The sequence below is a fragment of the Pongo pygmaeus genome, chromosome 2, assembly GCF_028885625.2.
Source record: "Pongo pygmaeus isolate AG05252 chromosome 2, NHGRI_mPonPyg2-v2.0_pri, whole genome shotgun sequence".
Taxonomy (NCBI): domain Eukaryota; kingdom Metazoa; phylum Chordata; class Mammalia; order Primates; family Hominidae; genus Pongo; species Pongo pygmaeus.
The window spans coordinates 63,492,646-63,501,169 of record NC_085930.1 but is presented as its reverse complement, the minus strand read 5'-3'; the positions used below and the strand labels follow the sequence as shown (position 1 = coordinate 63,501,169).

Genomic DNA, 8,524 nt, shown 5'->3' with positions numbered 1-8,524 from the left:
TTGGGTCAGAGGGTCCTTGACGTTGCCCTAATCAGGAATGAGAGTGTTTGTTTTCAGCCAAATATTTCTCCGACCGCAGACGAGACGGGATGCGACTGCACATTCCAGAGTCCTGGCAACTTGAGAAACCGTGCTGTGGGGCCTGCCTGGTCCCCTTGCCTCCTCCTGGGGGCCTGGGGCCCACCCCACCCCGGCCCTGGGGTCTGGCTGCCAGCTTGGATGAGAACCTTGTTTGTGGCAAAAGGTGTTGGCAACACCCCAACATTTCTTCTCTCCCCATCCTTCTGGATCCTCCAGATCTCAGCCCCACGGATGCTAACCTGGCTTGTGGAGGTTTCACCAGACCCCGGGAGATGAGAATCCCAGGCAGGAAGACAGCATGTGTTGTGGCCCAGAGGCGTGACAATGGTGTGGCCTCCCTGGAGAAGGTGTGTGTGCTCTGTGGCTGGAGCGTGAGTCTCCTGCCCCGCAAGGGTAGGGGTGAGAGAGGACAGGTATGGCCAGCTTGCAGAAGGCCCAGAGCGCTAAGAATCTGTGGTCTTGGAGCAATAGGGAGCCATGGAAGTTGAACAGGAGAGTGCCAAGGTTAGAAATGTGTTCCAGGAATTTCCCTCCAGTGGACATCAGTGGCCAATTGAGTGGACAGGCAAACGCATGGGCACCAGAAGGCCGGGGAGTAGGCTGAAGCCGGCACAGCCAAAGCGGGGTGCAGAGGGTGGGACAGGATGAGAGGAAAAGGCAGAGTCAGGTCATTGGCTAGCCGTGAGACTGATAGATGTGGATATTAGGGTCCTCATTTACAGAAGAGGAAACTGAGGCTTAAAAGGATGAGAAGCGACTTGCCCAGCTGCCTGGGGAGCAGTAGAGCTGGCATCATGGACTCCGATTCCACTGCCATTTCTCTCTACTCTATGCATGTTGGTGGAGTTCACAGCCTTGACCACCTGCGGTCAGGATTTCTGAGGTAAGTCACATTCCCCACCCAGGGCCCTGGTCAGAGGCGGCATGTCTCCACCCCCGGCCCTGCTCAAGGCCCTGGCTCCTGCCAGAACTGTAGTAAGCCCACTCCCCCATACAGTCAATTTCTTCCTCTCCACTTCTTGGTGGTTCCTGGTGAACTCCTACTGATCCCTTGATAGCCAACTGAAAACCACCTTCTCGTGGTTGCCCTCCAGACAACTGCAGACAGAATCAGTCTCTCCTCCAGACCCTGGGGTAGTTAGTTATTTGAGTGTCCCATCACCTGGGAAGGCCTTGGGGGCAGAGGGCTTGTATCATCTCTGCCTTCTCGGGACCCAGAACAGGGCCTGGTATACAGTAGATACTCCATAACTATTGATTACAGAGAGCGAATGCATGAACAGCTCGATGCTCATGCCCCAGCACAGATGATCAAAGATAGGTTTTGAAGCCAGGCGGCCCCGGCCAACTCCTGTCTCTGTCTCTGGCCAGCTGGGTGGCCCTGGGGCTTCAGCTGCCTGAACCTCAGTTTCCTTTTCGTAGACTGTTGGCAACTGTCCTGAGTGTGCAGCCTGAAAAGCAAATTCAGTAACAGACATAACCCAGCAGAGCACTTGAGAGCATGGTCCCTGAAGCCAGCTGGCCTGGGTTCAAATCCTGACTCTGCCATTGACCAGCTATGTGGCTTTGGGCAAGTTACTTGACTGCTCTGGGCCTCAGTTTCCCCATCTGTAAAATGGAGGATAGTAGTGCCAGTCTCATGGGGTTATTTTGAGAGTGAAATGAGGAAATGCAGGTAAAATGCTTACAACAGGATGTGGCAAGTAGGAAGTGCCGGACACTCGCTCGTGAACATAAAATGCCTAACACATGGTGTGCACTTGAGCAGGGTGAATCCGACTCCAACTCCTCTCACCTTCCCTCCTGCAGCCCAGGGAGAGCGCTGCAGGGGCCCTGTGCAGAAGCGGGGGGCTCTGATTAGCTGCTATAGCCAAGGCCCCTCTCTGCAGAAACATCAGTGGGTCAAACACTGCAAGCCCCACTGTTTTTCCAAGTAGAAACCCCACACAGATGCGGAATTAACCACCCACATCAACATGAATGGCACTCATTTCAGAGCCTTCCGTGGAGGGGGAAAATATCAAGCAAGTCCTGCTGAGAGAGGATTTCAACTCAATGGCTGCAGCCTCTGAGCTTGCTCTAGAAGCGCCTTTTTAATGAGCTTCTTTTATTTATTTATTTATTATTTTATTTTATTTATTTATTTATTTTGAGACAGAGTCTCGCTCTGTCGCCCAGACTGGAGTGCAGTGGCGCAATCTCAGCTCACTGCAAGCTCCGCCTCCTGGGTTCACGCCATTCTCCCGCCTCAGCCTCCTGAGTAGCTGGGACTATAGGCGCCCACCACCATGCCCAGCTAAATTTTTGTATTTTTAGTAGAGACGGGGTTTCACCGTATTAGCCAGGATGGTCTCCATTTCCTGACCTCATGATCCACCTGCCTCAGCCTCCCAAAGTGCTGGGATTACAGGGGTGAGCCACTGCGCCCGGCCTGATGAGCTTCTTTTAAGTCTCAAATCAAGTGTTCTCTTCCACTTGGCAAGGTGAATATTGCTGTGAGCATGATTATTTTAGTTACTGTATTTTCTGGGCTCTAGGTATAAGTGATTCACCCAAATTATGTGACTTAGTCCCTTTAGCCCAGTGATGAGAAAGTATCATTCCCAGTTGAGGGAGGGGGACACTGAGGCTCAGAGAGGTTGCCAACCAAGCCCAACGTCACACAGCATGGAAGCAGAGTCAGGATTTGAACTTATGTTAGTCTGATGCCAAAGGCGGTGATCTGAAACACCGGTCTCAGCGCTGGCTACACATTTGAATCAGCAGGGGAGCTTCGAGCAGTCCTGATGGCTAGGTGGAGTCCCAGAGGGGCTGATCCTGGGCTGCTCCCCAGGAGATTGCACCCAGCAGCCAGATTGGCAGGTCGGGTCCAGGAGACAGAGACACCATATCCAGGGAAGACACGTCCAATCAGAAAGAGCTAATCCACACAGCTCTAAACCTTGCCCTTCCCCAAGGATGGAGGGACCATCTGTGTCTTGTGAACTGAACAAGCCCCTACCCCTACCTTGGTGTCAGTTAATTAGTACAAACTCCAACCCCAGCCAAATCCAGCATCAGCACCCACTGCTCTAACATACTCTGCTGCCTTGCACCGTGACCCTCCTGTGCTGGAGGTGAGGATGCCTAGGCACAGAGACATGGAAACAGCTGCCCAAGGTCACACAGCTTTGAAGCACTCAGCCTCAGGCTCCTTTGACCCCGGCCTCCTTGCAGTGAGGTATGAAGGTGATGAGCAGGGTCATGGAGGCATGGCTGGAGAAGCAGGTGGTGTTTAGCAGAGATCACAGCAGCTCTGGGGACCTGAGACTTGGTCCTCTGGACTCTGAGGAAGCAGACGGTAGGTTTGGGGGCCCAGAGGCAGCATCAAGTCCCTTAGCAGGGCAAGTCACGGGGGACAGGGGCCATGTCCAGGGAAAACATGTGCAAATGAGAGAGATGCAATCGTGAACCTCCAAACCTTGCCCCACTCAAGGATGGAGTGACCATCTGTGCCTTGGTAAGCAGCTACCCCGGGTCCCCGCACCCTAGTGCCAATTTAATCATTAAAGACCCAGACATCAGCCAAATGCAGACTCTGAATTTCTGGAAAGCTCCAACGGTCAGCAAGGAGACAGCAGGTCTTGGGATAGAATTTCTCCAGGAGCCCCTTCTGACCCCCGTGACCATCGTCTGGGCTGGAGACTCACCACATCCTCCCCATTTGTCCTGGGCCCCCACCTCCTCTTAGGGCTCAGCAGAGGCTGGGGCTTTCCCAGTTTCTCTTCTCTTAATAGCAGTGGGATCATTGCTTCAAACAGAATCTTTGGAATTTGGTTTATCCAGACTTTGACTCAGGCCCATTTATTTTGACATTCCAGTGAAATGTCTCTGAGCCTGCATCTTGCCTGTAGGGACAACGTTTTCCTTTCTCTAAAAGTTCCTCTCAAATCCAAACACCAGTCCACATTCCCTGAGGCTGGTGGATTCCACATCCTCCAAAAGATGCTGCATTCTAATTCTAATTTTCCTACCTCCCAGCTGAGTGGCCTTGGGCTGGTTACCAACTTCTCTGAGTCTCAGTTTCCTCATCTGTAATATAGACCCCTAGCTCATACTCATAAACAGGCCACCAAAATTAAATGAGATAATGGCATGACGATCCTCGAAGCATGCGGGAGGCATTCAGTCGTGGAAGCTTAATTGCAATAAGAGGAGAACTGCGAGCCACCCAAGGTCCTGCAGACTCTGGGATCCACGTCCCCTGTGGTCCACAGCTCTGATCCCAAATCATTGTTCAGTTGCCAGTGATTGATCCCAAGTGGCCGTGCTATGACACAAATACCTATGCACTCCCTCTCTACACCCAGGCCAAAGTACACATTGGCTTTAATAATTAATATAACGAGCCCGAGCCCTGGCCAAGAGACCCGTTGGGTGCCAGCACCTCTCACACCCACCTCTAAAGCTCTCACGCTCCATCCACACTGCTGCTGCACTCGTCTAGACCCACACTGGTGCTCATTCCCTCACTCCCCACCCCACCCCTTGCCCTGCCTCCAGGCTCAGCCCCTCCAGTGGAGTCTCTGCCCAGCTGGAGCCATAGAGGTTGTTTTAAAGCAATGTAGTCATCTGGCTACCACCCTACATGGCTCCCTATTCCCCTCATATCAGTCTCTGGAAGCCTTTTGTGACCTGGCCACAGCCAACCTCTCCATCAGCCCTGGGCTCCGCTATATGTTCTGCCTACCCTGCACCTCTTGCAGCTTCCCAAATATGCCAAGCTCTCTCTTGCCTCTGAACCTCTGCACAAGCTGTTCCTTCTTTCTACCAGACACCCTTTCCCCAATTTCCCCTGCTGACTAACTCTTGTTCATCCTTCAGCTCAAGTGCCTGAGGCCTTGAGTCTTTTCTGTGCAGGTCTTCATAAGTGACGTGGGCTTCCTCACAACATGGGGGCTGGATTCGAAACATGAGAATCCCAAGAGAATTGGATGGAAGGGGTATTGCCTTTATGACGTAGCCACTCAGCATTGTCCTGCCATTGTCTTAGGCCCACCCAAATTCAAGAAGAGAGAATATGTGGCCTCACCTCTCAGAGACGGATGTGAGTGTCACACAAGAAGAATGGGATGGGAGCTGTTGCGGCCATCTTTGGAAAATATAAAATGTCACCGAGGGGGAAAGGTGCATGTAAGAACTATGTAAGTATTGTGGCCGGGGACATACAGTACGAGGGCAAATGTCCCTGGTCCTCACTGTCTTAACAGCTAGCCCTTTGGTAGACAGCGTGGCCCCGAATCAGTCAGGAAAGCTTAGCTGTGTCAGTCCTGTCTAGAAGTTCATGAAGCATTGGGGAAGATTTCTGTCAGTAATGGGAGCATTTACCGTTTAACATGTTTTGAATTTTAAAGCTCCAAGTGTTGGTGATCCTGAAAATTCCTCGGTGGGCCTGAAAAAGTGAAATAGGCCACAGATAACTCCAAAGAGGTTTGGGGATGAAGGCCAGGGACTTTTCCAAGTATGCCTGGCCCACTAAGGGTCATGTCCCCCAAAAATTATCCGGAGGAAAGGATATGCCTGGCACCCATCCCCTCAACCACAGGAAAGGCCTGGAATATTCTGGGGAGATGTTCCAAAGGGATCTGGTGTGTGCACATTCCATGCAGAGGTTGTGGAACAGAATCGTAGGGCAGGGGTGAGGGTGCTGGCGTGGGCAGAACCCAACCCTAATTTCCTCTCTTCTTGTTTTTTACCCTAGGCTCTGCCTCCTTTTTCCTCTTGCCAGTTGGAGCCAAATCATTCAGATTTCCAGATTGTGAGGAATCCTTCAGCCCCCGTGGTATAGCCACTGACACGCTATCCAGCTGCCACAGTTGTGGGTGTTGAACCCTACCGTTTCCCTTGGGCCTTCAGTGGAACCACGTGGATCTCCCCGGGGCCTCCAGGAGGAGAAACTTGCTCTGTCTCCTTGGCCAGGAAAGGTGAAGCTGTGCGACCTAGAACACACACTCCTGACCTCTCTGAGCCGCTCCTAGTAGCAGCCTGTGAGCTGCTTGTCTCACTAAGTAGCTAGGAAATAACAGCATGAAAGTGCCTCAGAAAGGAACTATCAGTGGCTGTACAGTTACTACACATCGTTAGTAATAACGGCACTCCCCTCCCAAGACGACAGCAGAAGGGGATTCAGCAGCAGAAGGCACATGCTCTTTTGCTTCTGGGTGCCAGCAAACCCTTCATTGAGCATGTATTGAGCATCTGCTGTATATCAGGGCCTGGGCAGCACCGTGGACACAATAATGCACTCGGTGTGCACAGCTCTGCCCTCAAAGGCCCCCCATGTTGGCTGTTCCAGAAACACAGGAGCTGGGGAGGTGGCATCAAAGCAGAGACCTAAAAGATACTGAAGAATTAGCCGAATGGAAAAGACAGGGTGATTTCCTGACAGAGGAAATGCATATGCAAGGGCCCAGGGCCCAGGGAGCAGGGGGCTCCTGGGGAAAGAACAGCCATTCTGATGGCTGGAGCATAGAGCCTCAGCACCCATGCAGAGCTTGAGGGGGATTAAATAGTAAGCGAATAAAGAAAGAAAATGCACAGAGTGTTAGGAAGTGGTGAGAGCTACAGAGAAGCATAAAGAGACGGGCTTAGGGATGGGGGTGGGTAGGAATGGGGGTGGGTAAGGATGGGACAGGGAGAGGGATGAGGTGGGTGTAGGGATGGCACAGAGGGTGAGGCTACCATTTTAAATAGCAGGGAGGAGGACATTCGTGCAGAGGTCAAAGAAGTGAGGGAGTGAGCCCCGTGGGCATTTGGGGGAAGAGCATTCCCCACAGGGGAAGCAAGAGCAAAGGCCATGGGCCGTGCACTCCACACCTGAGGGGAGCCGGGGGGCGGGGGAGGGCCAGTGTGGTGGAGTGAGCCAGCAGAACGGAGGCGGAAGGAGAGGCGTGGGAATGTCGGGAGTCAGACCACTCAGTCTACTGTGGGGACCTGGGCTTCCATCCCAAATGAAAGGCAGCCACGGGGCTGCTCGCCAAGGCAGGGACGAGGGCAGATGTGGGTTTAACAGGATCCCTCTGGGGCCTACGAGGAGAGGCTGAATGGGTAAGGGAGGAAGGAGCAAGGGAGGAGGCAACAGGGATGATGCTGGCTGGACCAGGAGGTAGCAGTGGCCATGGTAAAGAGTGACTGGCTTCTGAACATATTTTGAAAGTAGAGCCACCAGAAACCGGAGAAAGAGGGGGAGGGGAGGGGATGGGAGGGAAGAGAGGAGGGAAGGTGTTGGGGGAGGGGCGGAGAGGGGAGAGGACGGGGCAGGGGACAATGGTGACTCCAGGGCACGCATACTTCTCTGTCCTCTTGCACAGCATGACAGACATAATTAACACAGACCTTTTTCTCATTGAGACCAGATTGGTTCTTGGAATCCTCCTCAACCCAGACCTACAAGGCGTAACTCCCACTAATCAGGATTGGTTGTCCGATGAGGCCAGGAGGCAAAATGGGTCCACACAGGAATACGCACCATCATTTGTGGGCATCTACCATGTGCTTGGCACTAACTAGTTGCTTTTCCAATTCTCTCATTTCAAGGAGAGACAAACTCTGGGATTGGCAGTAGCATCCTTAACAGATGACACCAGGGCTCTAGCGGTCCACACAGAACTCCCTAGCTAAGACGTTTAGAGCTAGGATTCAAACGCAGTGATCACTTATTCCAGTGCCAGCCCCAGCTCCCCATGGGAGACCCCCTCCTTACTCTGCTCAGGCCTCACCCACCACACCTGGGCCTCCTGGCCATGCCAGGACTCCACATTCCAACAGGCTGGTAGAGGCGGTTGTGGGCAGAGCATGCCTGGAGGCTGAGAACTGCACCTTCCAGCCCCGGTGCCATCCTGGGGCAGGGTGGCGCAGAGAGGCATGAGTGCCTGTGCCAGGAGCCAATGCTGGCTGCGGAGGGGCCCCACCCCACCTGGGGGCTGCCAGCCCGCCTGCCGGCCAAGGTCCTCACTAGTGCCTTCTCTCCTCTGGCACACCCATCAGCTCAGCGTGAAGACTTGCTAAGGAAAAGGTACAACTGGGAACACGAAGCTGTCCGTGCCTGGAGGTGACTCCAGCAGCCAGGAGGTGGGGCTGGCCTCTTACCCGGGCACACTGTCTCCATGGGAGCATCCTCCACGCAGTTAGAGTGGGCTGTTGATGTGTCTGTCTGTATGGACTGTGAAGGTCACTAAATGCCTGGGACTTAGAAGGCTCCGCAGGCAGGCTCCGGAGGCCAGCCAGCGTGAGCTCAGGTCCAGCTCTGCCACTTACTTGCTGTGCCATCTCAGGCCAGTTACATTACCCCTCTGGCCCTCTTTCCCGATAAAAGGGGGCTGGTAATAGCATCCACTTCATAAGGCTCTGCAAGTACTGGGGGCAGGGGTAACTCACATGAAACAGTTAGCACAGTAAGTGCTGA

General features: G+C 53.4%; 1 long non-coding RNA gene across 1 annotated transcript; it reads left to right on the top strand.

Moving 5' to 3' along the window:
* The first annotated feature begins 226 nt into the window (after window positions 1-226).
* LOC134739119 (uncharacterized) lies at window positions 227-6,512 on the top strand. The gene is made up of 4 exons (XR_010125627.1): window positions 227-428; window positions 789-964; window positions 5,114-5,264; window positions 5,822-6,512. It is a non-coding gene; the product is annotated as an uncharacterized LOC134739119 (long non-coding RNA).
* The last annotated feature ends 2,012 nt before the right edge of the window (window positions 6,513-8,524 follow it).